The sequence below is a fragment of the Camponotus vicinus genome, unplaced genomic scaffold (genome assembly GCF_025532165.1).
Source record: "Camponotus vicinus isolate PSW18456_S1 unplaced genomic scaffold, iyCamVici1.0 SCAF_10, whole genome shotgun sequence".
NCBI classification, from domain to species: domain Eukaryota; kingdom Metazoa; phylum Arthropoda; class Insecta; order Hymenoptera; family Formicidae; genus Camponotus; species Camponotus vicinus.
In genome coordinates, this window is record NW_028141946.1 from 1,677,641 (window position 1) to 1,696,778 (window position 19,138).

The following is a 19,138-nucleotide window of genomic DNA, read 5'->3' on the forward strand; positions in this document are numbered from 1 at the left end:
TATTCGTTCTTAAGACAAATGATGCATATATATGCTGGTCATTTCGTTTATATCCGCATCATAATCGCTCCGATCTACAACCTGTACGGCGCTGAACGTGAAGTGGGTAGTCGTTAAATTTCTCGTTTAGCGAGTATAGAGACAGATAGGACAAGAATTTCGCTCTTATTATCGTTGAAAGTCAGCCGGTTTGCGACTATACGCTTTGCATTCAGCGCAATAAAAATAACGCACTATAAAACAAATTAAGATTAAATAATGTCAAGGTCGATACGAGCCGTTAGATATTGATATATGTGTGTATGTGTGCGTGTTAAATAAAACACTTAAGTATTTCTCGCAATATTTATGTCGCTCTTCGTAAAACTTGCGATGCGTCATATGCGGGCCAGACGAGACGTCTGACGACTGAATGTAAGATATATTTGCCGAAATACGTTTGTCAGTATTCAATCATTACTTATATCTTACAAATAAATCGTTATAAATAATTGTTTAATTAACAAAATGTAAGAATTTTAGGTCCGATATATTATAAGCATTTAATCTCATAATCGGATACACTTCACCGTAAAAAAGCAAAAGAAATATTTAAATCTAGTCTAAAATATATTCGGCTGGGTACATCTTTGCATTATTGAAAAGTTCACTGAATAAAACAAATTTATATTCTTCCAGCAAGACAAAACATCGTAGATACATTAACGTGTTCAAACGTAAACACTTTTTGTTTATACCGCTCGTTGGTCCGAGACCACTGAACGCTAGAGTGGGGATTGTTTACATATTGCGTACGTTTGAGAATGCTTGGAATTTTATTCAGTTAATCGTTAACCTTCGGTTGGAGAGGACTAGGAAGTGTCAAAAATGGAAACTAATACTGCTGCGAAGAACGAACTGCTACGAAGAGCATCATAAAGACTACGACAAGTGCACTGTAAGTACTTTATAACAGACTTTTGTATCTAATTATTGCATGGATTTCATTTCATTATTACTTATAATTCGTAATTATTGTATAATTATTCCTCACATATTCAATTATTTTCGAGATTAGCACGTGTTCAAATCAAAGTTTCTTTGATAAAAGGAAATTATTAAGATATAAAGAAATTTATAATTAAAAATACTATTGTTTATTCTTAGTTGAACTCCTATTCTTGCTTCGTTTATTGTTATAAAAAAACTAATAATATTGCAGAGTACTCGTTATCTGTGTATGTGTTTTAATAATTTCCTTTGTTTTATTTCTTTTAATTTTAAAAGTATAATTATATACATATATACACACAAACACATGCGCACATATTATATATTTAAAATGTGCGATCGAAATACATCGAAGGTGAAACGTTCGATAAAATTATACTTTGCAATGATATCGAAAAATTCCAAAAGCGATGCAAGATAGATTTGGTGTGAACGGTCCCCATCAGATGTAATTGGAGGGGATTAACGAGTCACGACTCCATTTATCAGCCACCGTAATTACAAAGCATCTCTCCCTCCCCTCCCCCCTCTCTCCTCTCCCTCCCGCTCCCGCTCCCTGCGAACCTCGTCGAACAATCCACCCTAGCCGTTTCTCCCGCGCTCGCCGCATCGCTTTCCGCTCGGATCTCTCGCTCCGCCGACTGACTGACATCCCCCAAAGACAGTTTCGCATCTCAAATACACATTCGCCTGTAACTAAAGATAACAGGTACCGCCGTGTCATCGGAGGGAACCGACGCGAAATTAGATTTAAATCCACGTCGTACGGACGTAGCGCGGAAATGTTTGATCTCCGGGCGCTATTAATTGCCACTTCCGTTGAACGAAGATGGCAAACGGATAAGGTTCGAGAGGGTTCCTAACGTGGCTTATTTTGATTTTGCGAAAGCAGATAATGAATCGACCGCCGTGACACGCGGCACAGTAGCAGTCTGACGACACGCGCCGATGATCAAACGGAAGTCTTTCTCCTTCCCTCCCTCCCTCTCACCCTTCCTTTCTCCTCTCTTTCGCTCTATCTCTCTCGAAAAGCTGACATGGGCGGCCACGTCCATCTCTAGAATTAATTAAAACCATCGGACCAGAGGAGAGACATGTATTTTTATCTACGGCTAGCCTCGGTGACGCGCTCTACCTCCGAATAGTAGCTGGATATAAAGGGAGAAAGGGTGCCGTGTTACTGTCATCACGTTCCACCGCAGATAATCTTACATGCCAGCTCCAGTTCACAATGTCGTATATCTCGCGCCGTTAATTCTCGTTACACATAACGCCTCGTGAATATTTTACCGAGATATACGTATACAGCGATGTGTATGAATGATATTAATGCGCGATCGTTATATCGGTACGGCTCAAGATTTTACTCTTATCTTATGGAATCAAACGTAAATTTTGCGTGCTTGATTAGATGCGAACTCGATACAATTTCCCGTTTCGTTCGATTGCATTATTATCATTTGCGAGCGTATCTCTTCAGCTTCTCCCTGATAATGGTACCCAAAGGTTGCGCACCAACAACAAGCACCGAAGTGCCACTATTACGAGAAGCCGTCGACGGTACCTGTCGCTAGTTCGCTACCTCTGTATAGAAAAGGAAAGAGTGAAAAAGAGAGAAAGAGAGAGAGAGAGACGAAAAGAAAGGAGGGGAGAGGAAAGGGGGAGAGGGAGAGGGAAGAGAAATAGAGAATGAGAACGACAGACTGGGCGGCGCAAAGGCTTCGACTCGCAAGCCGCACGTTCATTAATCTTGATCGGATCAGTCGAGATAGCGGCGAGCTGTTTCGGAAACCCTCTCCTACCACCCCTTCTCATCAAGTCCCCTAGTACCATCGCCTCCACCTTCTCCTTCACCCTCTCTTCCTCCCCGCGTCGCTCCCTGTGTGTCCCTCAGCTCCTTTTTCTTCTGCACGCTCCTCGAAGTCTTTCCTGCAGGACCCTGCCTTCGGGTCGGTTCACCCGAAAGTTAAGAGCGAGGAAACCCCCGGAACGGATCGACAGCGGCGAGAACGCCCGAAGCTTTTAATTCCCGTCCACACGCGCTGACCAATTTCATCCATCCGAATCTCAGAGAGTATCTCTCTGAGATTCTCGGAACTGCAAAACCAGATCCTTCCAGCTCGCAGACAAACACGGTTCTCGAAATTCTCGACTGTCTCCTATATAATCGGTTAGTGAAACTAATACTATAATAGACACTTCCGTAAAAAGCTAACTATTGTTATTTTAGACAAATAGGAGAATAGTTACTTTAGAAAAATAATAGGATTTTCTTCTTCAAAATCCCTTAATTCTTTTCTTTGAGAGATACGAGTAAAATATGTTAAGACTTGAGTCTAAAATATTGAAAACATGTACGATTTTTCTTTTTTGAATTTACGTAGCTTAAATTTTCCAAATTTTTCAAATTTTTGGTACTTAGTTTCTTGTATAGAAAAAATAGGTATAGAAAAATATTAGAATATTTTATTTTGATTTCATTTACAGAAAACAGTGAGAATATTAAATATTTTAATTTTTAATAGAGATCTCATACCAGTCGGATTTTTTTCTGTTTTTATCCTATTCGCTGCTTATATTTCATTAAAATTCTTTTTGCTTCTTTGAAAACGTGATGGATCTTGTTTTCAATTTAGTAGAGCCCCAACTGCGACTACCATAATGCTCTGCACGATCCACTCGTAGAATAGCAATGAGCTTCCACCCTGGTTGATAGCGAGCTATGAACTGCGGCGGTGATCAAAAAATTTGTGCATGGAAATCGATCAGATTCCACAACAATATTGAATATCTGCTTTACTATCGAATATAAAAATTACAATTTTTTTCGACATTGTGAATACATACATATGCACGTGTGAAAAATCAGTTTTTAATCAAATCTTTAATTTAATTTTTGATTTTAGACCACATGGTCTAATGTAAAAAAAATATTTTAAATAAAAAATATTTTAAAATATTTTACGTAGCAGATTTCTCAAAGCTGTGGTGGCAACTGTTAAGTGACCGTTAATATCATTGCTTTAGTCCACTATAAGCATCCCTCTTCAACGCTAGCCGAATTGGGTATTAACGCCCTTCATGTAATTAATCCCATAATCCTGTAGAGACGTGTCCTGTATCTCGTGAACAGAAAAGGAACGATATTTATCTGGTACTTGTATCAAGGCAGTTTTGATATATAGTATTACATAATATATTGATTTGCGCGCGCGCATATATAAATTTGATCACGTGTCTTTAATTTTAGTCAGTTAATGATTACTCGCGTAACAACCAAGTGGCTTGCGTTGATTGTACTCGCCAAATTAATGTTTATCTTACTACGAAATTAAATTTCTTCGTCAATCATGCTCGTTAATAAATGACTCACCGGGTCACTGAAATCGACTCACGAAGTCGTCGGATCAAAAGGAACGCCGCGTATTTTGTGACGCGCAGAGAATCGCCATTTCGAGGTCCTATTCACAGCTGCTCTTTTTTCGTCCCACTCATCTTGATCTTTTGTGGTAGCGTGTTTGAAGTACAACGCATCGACAATGTAAGTCACGAGTTACAATTATTCACGGGGAAACTGAAATTAAGTCATTCAACAAAATCTCTCGATTAATCGCATAAGTGCATCCGATATGAAAATTTAACAAACAATCAAACTAATAATTTATTTTTATCATGATGAATTCTGAAAATAAAATAAACCAAAACTGTATTTTCATAAATCTTTAGAATGTTTTAGAAACTCACTTCAAATTAATTAACATCTCATAATCGAATCATAATAGAATTAGACAGAATTATAACAAAGACAAGGCAGATATTCTTTTGTCACTCCATTATTTTTGTTTCTTTTATTTTCTATGCTCAAGATGTCAGACTAAATCAGTCAGAAAAGATATTTTGCTTTTCGTCGAGATAATTTTAGAATAATTATAACTTTTGTGATGCCTGTGGAAATATATGTATTTTAATTATTAATGTTGTGCACAGAAGATGACTGCATTTTCTGTAAATATTATAATTCAGATAATTCAAGTAAAGGAAATTAATTCTTCCTGCGTAATAAACAACTTTAGATTAGGAGGCCCTTGTAGATCGATCGATTCCCCTTAAATTGTCAATTTTATCTTGTTATACGGATAACGAACGAGTCCGTAAACAGAGCCTGATAGACGCTTAAAACAGACCCTTAATTGAATTCACACTTAGTCACTCTGCTTCGCTTACGAAAGAGCAGAGTCATCCGACACAGATTTTTTTCTGCCTTCTGCACCCCCTTGTTTTGAATAACCTATTGCATCGCTACTACTTAAGTGAGAGATACAAAGTGACAGTAAATTAAATGTCAGATTGTTTGACATTAGCACTGTGAGGATCCCTCTATTTTACAACCTCCATAATTTAACACGTACACAAATTTTCAGGAGATCAGAAAAGAAATATTTTTTAAGCATATCAAAACATTTCTTCGTGCTTATTTCGTTCACTATTATATTATTATCTTTCAGAAAATTGTATCTCTTTTAGTTCTTTCTACTTGGGATTTCTTAAAAATATGATTAATTATTTTTCAAAATATCTCTCCTCATTCATAAAAAATATTGTAGCATTATACATTGCATATGAAGAAAGATTGAGCTTTTATCTAATTGTTCCTATAACAAATCATGATTTCTCTGGAATTATATAATTTTTCGATATTTTCCATAATTTCAAATATTATGGTAGAAAATAAATTAATGTTCATCAAGAAAATGTATATTTTTTATTTTTTATTTCATACTTAAAATTTTTCGAGATTTTTCCCTTTTCGTCTTTGTCTACCAAAATCTGTAAGTCTCTGTTTGCGCAAATTTCGCATATTCGTATCAAACACAAATATATTGAATATTTTTGCAAATCTTTAATTTTTTATTATTGCATTAACATCTACTTAAAATGTCAATGTGCTAAACCAAAATACTCATATTATACCATCTTATGTATGCAACATTCTACAAGGTCTTATCGTACTCGCTATTCCGCGCCTTCGTAGCCGAGTCGTTACATTATTCATGTTTAATATCATCAAGTATTTCATCCCCCTGACTAAAAGCAACCAGCCAGCCACCACCGGTGGCAGCGCTAATATTGCCAGGAGGGATGGACTCTGATGGACGGACAGCAACGATAACACCTTTGCACGGCATGTAAAGGAAGCTTTTTTCAAAGGCGGCCCTCGAAATATATATTTAAACCTTTCTTGCTCTTTAAATTATTCTGTGTTTTATCAGACACCATAGCACTCTCTAGTCCTATTTTAAATAATTATAAGGAATTTAATAAATTCGCGCGCGAGTTATCCAGAGTTATCTGGTTACATTTGATAGATCCTTAGTAAGTAACAAATACCTATGAAAAGATATTTTTATGACTGTGAATTAATTGAATCAAACAAAAGCCAATATAAAGAAGCTTATATATTTATATTTAATGATAGCTATTATATTTAATGATAGTTTTTGTAGAACAAAATAATCTGTTGAAATTCTCTGATTATTTTAATATCTTAAAGAAAAAATTCTAAGATTAATGTATATCTAAAAGTTTACGAAATTCATAATACTTTCGGAGAGATACACCTTTTTGACATACCTTTTTGAATATTTAATATTTATCTTATTATTCCGGATATGTTTTCGATAAAATTGATATTTCTTTTAAAAATTGATATCTGTTAAATCAAAAGTGATGGAAAGTTTCTTTTTGACGTTTTTATAAAAAAATTTTATAAGATAAATATAAAAGAATATCGAATTCATAAAAGAACAGCATTCTTATATATATTATATATTTATACAGAAGGAAAAGACCAAGATTTTTAATTTTGGTTACGTCAAATTCGCGCGCGAGTTGTTCAGAATTATATATTTAATAGTTCTTTAAATAAAAAAATATTTATAAAGAGATATTTGTAATTAATTGAGTGTGAAACGAAATTTTGATATGAAAAAACTTACACATTTAACAATCATATATGAATATTTTCAAAAAAAGAATTTGTTGAGATTTCAATAATTTGTAATATATTGTGACCTAAAAAATTTTGAAACTAATGTATATCTGAGAGTTTCTTCCCGTTTTGACATCTTTATAAGGAATCGAAATGTTGTAAGACAAATATAAAAGAATACTCTGTTCGCAGAAGAACAGCATCCTTATATTGTCAAGAGCGAGCGTCATAAGCATCATACATACGCACGCGGGAGGAAGAGAGCGAGGCTTTTAATCCCGGTCGCGTCAAACAAAATGCGGAAATAGAGTCGAAAGGATGTCGGGGGTGAGGAAGGGGAGGGAAACGCGGCACGTTGCTGGCGTCCCGACGTCGCCGGGGGACAGACGAGAGAAGAGTCGCCGTTCTCGTCGGCGTCCCATCAGACTCGTCCTCCACCCCCGTTCCAATTCTGTCCGTGGGTCCGTCCGTGGCGATCACTCCGCTATCTTCCCTCCCCTCCTCCCCCTGCTCCCTTTTCACCCCGTGCTATTCACTCGCATTGCGGGGACCGACGGTGGCGAGTGAGTGGTGGTGGTTAGGCATCATCCAACCCTGAACCGAACTCGCCGACAATACGCCGGAAATTTCACCGAACCGCTCGCCTCGCGCACCCCCGCACCCCCGCCGGGGCTGACATCGGGCGCCGCTGATTTCCGCGGGGAGCACGAGGTCTGACTGTGTACGCTCGGGTTAATATCGGGACGATGCCCTATCGGAATACATCGCAATTGGATCCTATTATCGGCTGGTCTTGCAACCCGATTCGCACGTACGATCGCGCAATCGACGCGTCGATTGATTTCTACATAAACAAGGAAAATCGCGAATTATAAAGTTGTACGCAAACAGGAATGGCTAGGAAAACGATTTGAATTATAACGATTTGAATAATTTGAAGATATTGTTTGTATTAAAACAATATCTCATCCTCCTTTTAAAAGAGACTTTTAATTTGTTTTGTTTGCTCGCAGGAAGATTAACAGCTTCTTCTTTTAATTTTCGCGAAACATAATCATTAAAAAATTTTGATATAAATGTATTATAATGATTACGCTATAATTATTGTGTATTTTACATGAATTGATTGGAAAGCGAACTTTTGACATTTGCGTTTGTCGCTTTTAGCTTGCCATTAAGAAGGATTATCACAGTCATTAGTCAACAGAATTATTGAGCAAATACATAGATATCAAAAAGGGGAACTGTCACGCATAGTTTACGCATAATTTGTGTGAAAATATGAAAAAAAGATATCAAGATCAATGGATAATACTGTCATTTCCCATTAGTAATGATGGAGGGATATTTCGAGCTTAATCGAGAGATGCTTTATCAATATTTTGATAAAATTATTTTTTTCGCACAAAGTACATTCGTTTTTATTTCGACATTATTAATCACGTAAAAGTTGGATAGAAAACATATGCACATGTGTGCGTTTATGTGAATCTTTCTATTATAAAATATAAAGATGTGTTCGGGATAGATTGGCAGGAAGTACATCGACAGATTCAAAGTCATCCTAGACCGATCGGAGATTGACTGATTTCTTTGTCGACTCTTACGATATTCTCATTTTCCTGCAAAATTCCTTCGCGGACATCTTCATCTCGTGCAATCTGCAAACGCATAGAAACGAGAATCAATCTCCGAGTCTCTATAATACAGAAACATTTTTCTATCATAATAATATTTAAATCCAACACATGCCAAACCAAGATATAATATACATATGTTCAACTCAAAATTTATATAATAGCGAGACAAAAATTAATTGTTCATCAGAAATTAAACGAGTATTTTAATTTTGACATTTCACATTTTATACATTGACGAGAAACATAGAGTATTGTTCGTAAAACTTGTGACCATTTCATTAACAGTCTTTTTCTTTGAACATTAAGGCAAAGCCAATTGATTTTTCTCGGTAGGTCGTTCTATCGTAGCCCATATTACCGAAAACTCTTAGAAGAACCGAAACTAGGTTATAGGCCTTAACACATATACACGTACACGCATGCAACCCATCGTCGAATAATCAGCAGAGCGCGCGGCTCTCCTGCCGGTGAAAGAAGAAAGGAAGAAGAAAGTTACCAACAAGAGTCCAATCGCAGACGCGGGTATTGTGCTCGGGCGGTTGCAGCGGCAACGGCAGCAATGCCGCCGGCATCACCGGGGGTTGCTGAAAGAGAGAAGAGCAGGAGAGCGAGACAGGGTCGCGAAGAAAGAGGCGGAAAAGAGGAGAAAAGAGAGAGGGAGCTAGACATGGGGAAACAGAGAGGCAGAACGGCCAAGGGGAAAGACGAGAGAGAGAAAGAGAGAAAGGGGAAAGAGAGAAAGACAGACAGACAGAGAGAGAGAGAGAGAGAGAGAGAGAGAGAGAGCGAGAAAGAGGAGAGAAGAGTGGTGCGCTGCATGGCTCTTCGTGGCGATCATTAATCACGTTCTCGTGTCACGGCTAGCACCACGCCAGGGGTACCTTACTAAGGGTATACGGCAGTGGTATGGGGCTACTAAGGGGAGGGCCAGGATGCTCCCGCTCTTCTGATCACGCTGAAGACCGAGAGCAGCCAGCCTCCGTGAACGACACGGAGACAGGACGATTACCATTATCGTCGCCCGCAAGAAGCGAGCGCGTGAATAATATTGCACGAGACATTATCGCGCACGCGTGAACGCCGGATGATACCGAGATTATTCCTGCGTGTTCGAGGACTACCATTACACCAGCGACCAACAGACTACGCATCCGCGAGAAATCGGAAAACGATGGGTTTCAAGGAGATTGCTCTAAAACCACGTAATATCAAGAGACAGAGAGAAGATTAGAGTGCTGGAATTGAAGTGTCTCCTTAGACATCTAAAAACTTCTCATAATTACATTCGTTAATTAACACGAGTATCGTCAAATGATATTGCATGAGCGTTATCTCATCACATGCGTGAGAACAAAATAAATCGCACTTTTACATGAACATCTAGATACAGCCTACTTTGTCTGGAATCTTCGGTGTTTGCAATATGGGGAAAAATTTGCGAAAGTAAGAGACTTAATACGATTGCGATTCTCTCGATCTGACTCCCGTTTCGATTGTATCAAAACGCTGTCGGTCTAGGCATTGTTTCGCTTTTAACCCTTTACCCTCTTGCCCGACAGTAGACGGGTCATAAATAAGTCACTGGCATGCCTTCGTGCTCCCGATGCAGAAAGATTTATTTGCACGTGCAGGTACTTTGCAAATTGCTGTGACGGGACGTGAAAGTTAATGGAGGGCAGTCCTTTTCTTTATTTCTCCGTAGAAAAGGTGCCATTCTTTTTCTGTGCCACTTCTCGACACTTGTAACTACCAGATGTAATAACATAATTTATCGAGAGAAATATTGCATTTGAGATTTATGTCGTTTAAATATATGCAACGCATATTATCTTGAGAGATATATGAATAAAAGTATAAAAGTGCAGGATGTTCCACAGGAAGATGCGAAAAACTAATTAAGTATTATTTTTAAATGCACATAGGAAGCAGGGAAAGTAAAACATTTAATAGAAGATATCTGACAGTCTTATTAATATACGAATTAAAAATAATTGGAGATATTTTGATAATTTAATAAACATTTATAAAGAAATGCCAAATGACAATCTAATATATTTTTGAAATAATTATTAATTATAATAATAATTGAAGCGGAATGAAGTTTATTTTATTTCATAGTGAATGGCAAATAAGTAAAAGAAATGTTACATAAAGTTCTTTAGAGTTCGAAAGAAACTTGGTTTCTGCTTCCATCTTGAAGCACTTCAAAAACATATCATTAAGATTATCGATATTTGGCGTTTTTTTAAACATTTATTAAAATTATAAAAGTATCCATTCAATTATCTTTACAATTAATTCATATGTCAAATGACTGCCAAATATTTTCTATTAAAAGATATCTTACTATCCCTGCTCTACATGCATTTAAAAATAACAGCTGATTAGTTTCAGCGACTTCTTGTGGAATAATCTATAAATAGCAGTTTGTTAAAATTTAGTAAACAGTTTTATGATAATTTTCATTCATAAAGTCGGACTTGCTACTTTACATAATGGAAGAAAAAAAATTGCGACCCTTTTACTGATACAAACCCTCGATACGGATAATAGGATGAAACTAAATAATCATTGCTTACGGCATTATGCATGGAACACCAGGGCAACGGGCGTTTGCCATGGTGAAGGATGAGCATGCGTGATTCCACACACGGCCCAACTCCTAATTACTTGGAGATAAATATCACTCGGCGCTTGCGAATAGCGTGCTCCTGCAGCGCCGTCTGAAAGATCGTCAGTCAAAGCAGCGAGCTACGGTTGGATGTTATCGCGAGCTGTAGTAATCTTTAATTATACTGATTTTGGGCTAAAGATGCATTTAAAACGCGAGGTGAAAGCAGTTTAACATTGCTCTTTCACGTCGTTGGCACCTCTACCTCTGTTAATATTTCGATTTTGCGGATATGCAATTGTTTTAGGTAAAACTTTAGGTGCACCTTTAAATAAAAAATCTCAGTATATATTGAAAATTATTCTACTTATTTTAGTATGATTTAGATAGTGATTACAAATAGTACTTTGATATGATAAAAATGTGTTTAAAATCATATGAGAAATAATTATTCATTCATTTGAGAAATAATTATAGATAATCTGTTATAATTATGAATAAAATCATCATTTTATATGAAAAGTTAAAAATAATTTTAAAGTTAGTTGAAAGGTTTAAATGCATACTTATCGAGAGGATAATTTTCTCTTAGGCAACGTTTTAATCGAATTATTTTCGATTGAAATAAAATTATCTTCAAGAATTCGAAAACATATCTCTATCTAGTAGCAGTATCAGTGTACGAGGTATTGTTCTCCTAATTAAATTAATAGTTAGAGTAAGCTACGTGGCGCATAACATTAATCCTCGTGGTATTAGTAACACGTTGAAGACTTGAGCCGAGATCCCAAAGAGAAAGAGGAACGCAGAGAGATGTCGGAGAGAGGCGAGAGAGAAGAGAGAGAGAGAGAGAGAGAGAGAGAGAGAGAGAGAGAGGAGAGAGCACTGAGAGAGTCTGGAGGACAACACTAAGAGTTCAAGCCACGTTAAGGATAGCAGGATATTATGCCTTCAGAATGGTAGACCAACCGGAAGGAGATGAGAAGTAGAGCATAGCTGGGAATACTGGAAGAGGCACTTTGAAGTGTCCAAGAAGGGTAGGTTTATCATCTCTCTTTCTCTCCCTTTTCTTCCTTTTCTCTTTCTCTCTCTCTTTCTGTATTCTACTCATCCTTTCTCTCTTTATCATCCCCCACCTCTTTCCTTCTTCCTTTCTCTCTTTCTTTTTCTTTTTTCATTCTTCTTCGTCTCTTTCTTCTTTTCGATCTCCATCTCTTTATCTTTTTACTCTAGTCTCGAGATCTAAAATAAATGATTATCATGGATTACTCCCCAGGATATGTTGACAGCTTATAATGGCGAAGTCACGTTAACCCACTAATGCGTCATTGAGAGGCATAATAATTTTCTATTAATCGTTCTCTATCGTCCAACAGCTATCTAGTAAATGTTTTGCCTCAAAATATTCTGCTGTGAATTTGGACTTGATGTATAGATTGGACAAAGTACGATATATGTATAATGCAATTCAGCGTGAATGATTTTTTTAGACAACTATGTTAACATGCAACCCGGTAGTACCAGGAGAACGCCGGATATTACGACAGCTGATGGGGACAGAGCTCGTGGAACGATCAATAATATAATACCACGTCGCCCCAGGTACCACCATGCTATCACACCATCAAACATCGTGCTTCCCATACCTCGAGATCTTAGTCTTTTTATCTACACATGCGCTATTGCATGCTCTTTTTTAGAATTCGTTCGAATGTGGAGATCTGTACAATAGCTAGAGCCTAAAAAGCTTTTCGCGATATAAATAAATCAAAAAAATTAATTTAAGAAAAAAGCAATTTTATTAGGAAAATATTATTTTCGAAACGAGACATATTACATCGGAGAACAATACAATGCATTATACATTTATTAATTTGATAAACTTAATTAACTTTTTAGTATGCTTAATTGTAAAATTAATGTATGTAAAATAATGAGATATTATTACACACTAATATACATATAGACCGGTTTAAATATTTATGCATTAAATATTCATTAAAATGAATTTTTTAATTTTACTCATAACAAAAGATATATATATCTTTTGTTATATGTGTTGTTTCGAACTTGATAAAGATATTATAAATAATATAATATCATCTTTCTTTGTCATTGCACGATAATTTAATATATTTTAATTTATAGTATATTTTCAATAATAAAAAGAAACAAAGAAACGGATTTGCAAAAATATTTATTATATTTGTGTGTTTAGCTAATAAATTCTTGATATATTTATCAATCTTTTAATATTATCAAAAAATAAGAACCACTTACATATCGTAATCAAATTAACTTGGAAATTAACTGTATAAATTAGTTTAGAAATAACTGCCTTTTAAAAATATATATTGTAATTCAGAAATTCTTAACTTCTCTATAGCTATATATTAATATTTCTTTTTTGCTTTAATGATTCATTTTAATGCCTATATTTACATGGCTTTATAGAATTTCTAACTTACCATTTTTTAAAATATTTCTTCAAAACATAAAAGAAAGTGATCATAAAGAATAGTTGATTTTGTTTCAAAAAGTAATAATTTTAATACATTAAAAGCTACACCAAAAATTTCGAAGCTTTTTTAGCTTCTCATTGACAATGGCTTATATATCGACACGTTGCTCCGCACGTTCTTTAGACACTTTAGTGACATCTAGTTTCACGAACAAGCGATATCAAGAAGTGAAGAGAATATGAAATCTCGTGTACTCTCCTACATTTACCTTATATCTAAAATATATTTACAAAATACATAATCAATTAATTATTTTAGCTTTATGTCGTGCGATTTGTTGCAATTTAGTTTGATAAGAATTTAATATATTTTCGCTTACAGATTTTGCTATATTCAATAACGGAGAGAAACTTAAGAACGTTATCCTGGCATTTTTCGCGGGACGTTTATGTATCGCCATCTGCATCCATTTTAGATACTGCCGATAAAATCACTCCGTTTTTAATCTGTTTTTTATGTGTATTTGTTGTATATTCATAAATTGTGGCTCAAGAAGAAGCCAAATTTTAGACACGATCTCGAATATATATATATTTTTTATTATATATTTAATAAAAATTATTAATTTATAATGCAAAATAAGTTCGTTGTTTTATTTAAAGAGAATCGTTTCGTTCTCTGAGATTATTTAAAAACAATTTAATTTATCAAATACTATTTTCTTTTTTTGCATTAAGAATAATATTTATACATGTACAAATATGTTTAAAAATATTCCAATAATAATAATAATATTAATATTTATAACATGCTAAGATAGAGAAAAAAATCACAAGCAACTAATGAAATATATAATTAATTTTATATATGTGGGACGTATTTTTAATCCATAATTTCTAAATGCAGTACGCTGATTTTAACGACAGTAAAACGGATATGGCTACATAATTCTTTGGAACTTCAGGATAGTTGCAGATGGCGGTACCGAACAGAGTTTGATAAGCGCTTGTCACAAAGAATGTTGAGATGCTTTCAAAAGAATCTTCTCTTCTATTTGTTATTAAATATAAATTATAATTTCTGGGGAAAAAGAGAGGGAGATAAAAATGTATTACATTTCAAATTTTGCTAACTTTTTTTCGTTTTACAAACGTATTTTTATCTTAGGACCTAAGAGTTTTCAATTTATATCTTTCTCTCATGAGTTTTTCAAAGATAAATTAAAATTGAGATTGTCATAAGTCGTAGTGAGAAGACTTAAATATTGGAAATATAAAATGAGTAAATAAGATACATTTATTATATTTATTATACGATAAATTCTTTTTGTAATATAAATAGTATGACTATCAGCTAAAAAATTCTATACAATAGTATGACTATCAATATTACATTTCTTTTATTATACATGCTAATTAAAATATATAATCATGTAAAGTATTTGATAGAATTAGTTAACATTATCATTACATGTTGAAATTTTAGCATTGATAACATATAGGTGACATGTTATGCAAGTGGATTTACAATTTTAATCTGTTATTTATGTATTTTATTTAATTATGTATTATTACATTACTTATAGCAAGTAAAATATACCAGGTTCTATAAAGTTCGATAAAATATATATACATGATAAATAATAGTCTATTATTTATAGAATATAGTTATTTTCATTTTGCATTTATTCTTTGCATTAATTCTTTGCATTAACTCTTGATATTCTAGCAAAATAAATATTTAAATTAATCTACAGACTTTCAGATGCTTATCATTTATGCTTATTATCTAAACGATGTACAGCGTCACTCATTGCAATCTAGAGTCGCGTGGCATGTCATCCGTAAGATACCTGTAGAGTCGAGCTTCTGATATTTACATTCTACAAAAGCCCGGATCTACAGGGTAGATCACGAATGTGCCTATTCTTTGCAACCCCTTCTTGTCGTTTCCACTTAGTCGTAATCTGTAAAATAAAATTTTCCATTTAATATGCTGCTTTTGACATCTTACACAATCATATTTACGAATTAAAATCTTTTACTTCATGCTTAATGAATATGTGATTTTTTGCTTTACATTTTCAGAAATTAAAATAATAAATAATTTATTTTATTGAAATAAGAAAAAATTATCTCACGCAGTATAATTTAACAAATCAGACATCTGATATTAATAGACATTTTTTTCTGGGATAGAGAAAGTATTTAGCACGAGAAATAAAAGAGAGATAAAAGAATTTCAAATCAATTAAAGAGAGTTAGATTTAATCCCGAGTAACAGATATAGTCGTTTAAAGCCATGGCAGATTAAAAGTCAAATTCTGGTTGCGCCAACATACGTGACACCAGAATATGCGATTTCTTATCTTGGAATTTTCAGAAATAAATCTATAATTATTATAATATATAACATATATTAGAATAATTAATAAAGAATTAAAAAAATAATTTTACGCAGCAATTTAATAAATCCGCATCTGATGCTAATAGACGTCCTTTTTTTCAGCAATAGAGAAAGTATTTAGCACGAGAGATGGGGAAGAGGAATGAAGGAATTTTAAATCAATCGAAGAGAGCGAGATTTAATCGAGTAATAGACATGACCATTTAAAGCCATGGCAGATTAGAAGTCAGGCTCTGGCCGCGCCACCGTACGTGACGCCGGAAAACCTTCGCCGAGAGATACAGGACGTGACCCGGCATGCATATCCGGAGTATGAGTTAAAGGAAGTCGTGTATTATAATAGCGCCTACCTGACGCGATTACTTTCTGCGATTTTAATGCTTGATTCGAAGCGCATTGTATCGCGCAGCACGATCCTTTATCCGCCGCTCGCATCGGATGGAGTATCGTCGAAATTTTTAAAATTTTTTTAGATAAATCGCGATATTATACTTGCTGATAATGCGTCAAAAATGTTGGATATTTTTATTAATATTTATATTTTTTCAGGGCACTCACGTGTCGTCGCGTTTCGATGTGTATTTCATGTTTACATGAATATTTTGAGGGCCAATACCTGAGATATCCTCTTTGAATGCAGGTAAAAATGTCGAATAATACTTACATTTTTTAGCGCATATGTATATAATAACTTGATGAGATTTATAAATTATTTCATGTATATGAAGATGTGCTTGTTGAGATCCATTGGAATGCATGTATGGTTCTAAAAGCGAAAACAATCAAAAATGTATGTAATTTACATGAAAGGAATTTGTATAAAAGGAACTGAGGTGTTCTTTTTATAATTAATATGTACGGCTGATGTGATTCCACTAACTAATAACTGCTCTTATTATGTTATGTGAAAATCTTTCTCTATTGACAATATCATAATTTTACAAAATACAAATATGCGTGATAACAAACATAGATGCAACAGGGCTACTAATCGCTTAGTCGTTATAGCTAAAGCCACCATACTAAAAGATTGTAATTGCATGACATATTCGTGAGAAAAGATATCATTAAAAGAGCGAAAATCATTAAACATGCCAGTAGAAATCATGCTTGAAACATACGAATAGAATAGAAGGTGAATACAACTATATGTATGTATTGTAAACGTATATATACACACATACACGTGGAGTTTTATGCGATATTTGTATACAATCAGTATATCTTACAGATAGGAGAGATGAGAAGAGTTTAGATTAAAGACGATCATGCTAAAATAATTGATATTCAGAGATATTCGTGCGCAAATAACGTGTTTGCGGGCCGCAATATTGAGCCAGCGCAATCCGTCAAATATACATCGATACATCGGCATTGAAAAATGATGCAAAACATATTTCTATGAGCAAACAGACTCACATCCATGCACATTTGGCACACATTAACACGCTCGCTCTTGGCGGAGAGTGTCTCGGATAAAAGACAATTATCATTGAACAAACTGTACAAATTGGTGGGTGAAGAGAAAGACACTTGAACCGCTCGCAAAACACTGAGGGTTCCCGCAGTTTGGCATTATTTCACGCTCGGTTCTATCCTCGAGGTCGCCCGAGGTCGATTTGCGGATTTGTCACTTGGAGTCTCGCGTGCCAGTTCAGTCAAGGATTTCAGTCAGGATGACGAGAAGTCTGACGGAACCCGGGTTTTTTCTCTCTCTAAGATTTTCGGGGGGCACACAAGGACAGCGAAGGAACCGGGCCAACGCCCCTCTAACCAAACGCTGTACCGCCGACTGTCCTTTACGACTCGACAAGATATTCGGCGACAAGCGAATCCTCGAGTTGCGGGGCGTCTCTCCCACGGCTGCCCGGGTGAAGCCAGGGGCTTTCTCCGGATTCTGCGATGATTGGACCGCGCGCACCCTCACTCCGACACGGGGGATGCTACAGCACAGGGCCGTAGGCTCGGATGGTGCCTCCGGATTCTCCGCGATTTCGCGATTTCGATTTCTATTAGCGAGAACCGTGCGACGTTTATCCTAATCGATTGTTACCGCCTGTTACCGCCAATAATGTAAGTACCGATACTGTTTGTCGATTTGTCTTCGTTATCGGATTTTATTACGGTCGTATTTTCCTTCATATAAGTCTCCTTTTTTAACCGTATTAAGTCAGAGTATGTTTTGTCATCGTAAGAAAAATAGATTATAATTTATTTCTTTTTTTTTAAATAATGTTAATTAAGAATCTAAATCGCAGACAAATAAAATACAGCTTATTAATCGAATAAAACATATTTCGTATTAAATATGTTTCGGCAAATTTATTATCTTTCTTCCTAAAGGGAGACAATTATATATATTACAATATATCGATCAAATGTAACCGAAAAATTTCACCTCAATATTATAAAGCTATTAATTACTGATTTGTAAATCGAACAAAACGTATGAAAGATTGCTATAAATTAGTCGGTTCATTAATTATTGCTATCTCGTGAAAGATTCAACGTTACATTTGCACGTCAGTATATCCGCGAAGGGGTCAAAACAAATGTACCGAAAATAGTTGAAAATTTATGTACAACGATCCGTCGCTCGCACGCCAAATCGATAAAGCCTTTCTATATCACGGGAGATATTCTCCAATAGTAAAACTTGCATAAATCTTGGAAATGTCAAGGACTATCGACGCGCAAAGTGGAAAAAGATAATTTTGCGAGTGCGGGTAGATGCGATACATTTGTCACACCTTTACAATATAATTACATCTTTGAATTTAGGTGAAACTATTGGCACTACTACAGGGTCTTTTACAGAGACAATGATCTCTCTCAGATTCAATTCAGATTTTAAGGAAATTTTATTTTCATTTATTTACGAAACATTGTATATCTTATTCTTGCGGAAGCAATGTATAAATATGACGATAAAGATGTTGATTTAGCCGGATTACGTAGCAAGTGACAAGCATTAAATATTTCTCAGCTATATATGATGCGAACCGGGTGACAGGAGTCACCGGGATACTTTTGATAAGTT

The 19,138-nt window shown here is 35.2% G+C and overlaps 1 long non-coding RNA gene across 1 annotated transcript; it reads left to right on the top strand.

The window, feature by feature from the left end:
• Positions 1-848: 848 nt before the first annotated feature.
• Positions 849-16,416, top strand: LOC145960030 (uncharacterized). The gene is made up of 3 exons (XR_014435264.1): positions 849-937; positions 12,721-12,832; positions 16,201-16,416. It is a non-coding gene; the product is annotated as an uncharacterized LOC145960030 (long non-coding RNA).
• The last annotated feature ends 2,722 nt before the right edge of the window (positions 16,417-19,138 follow it).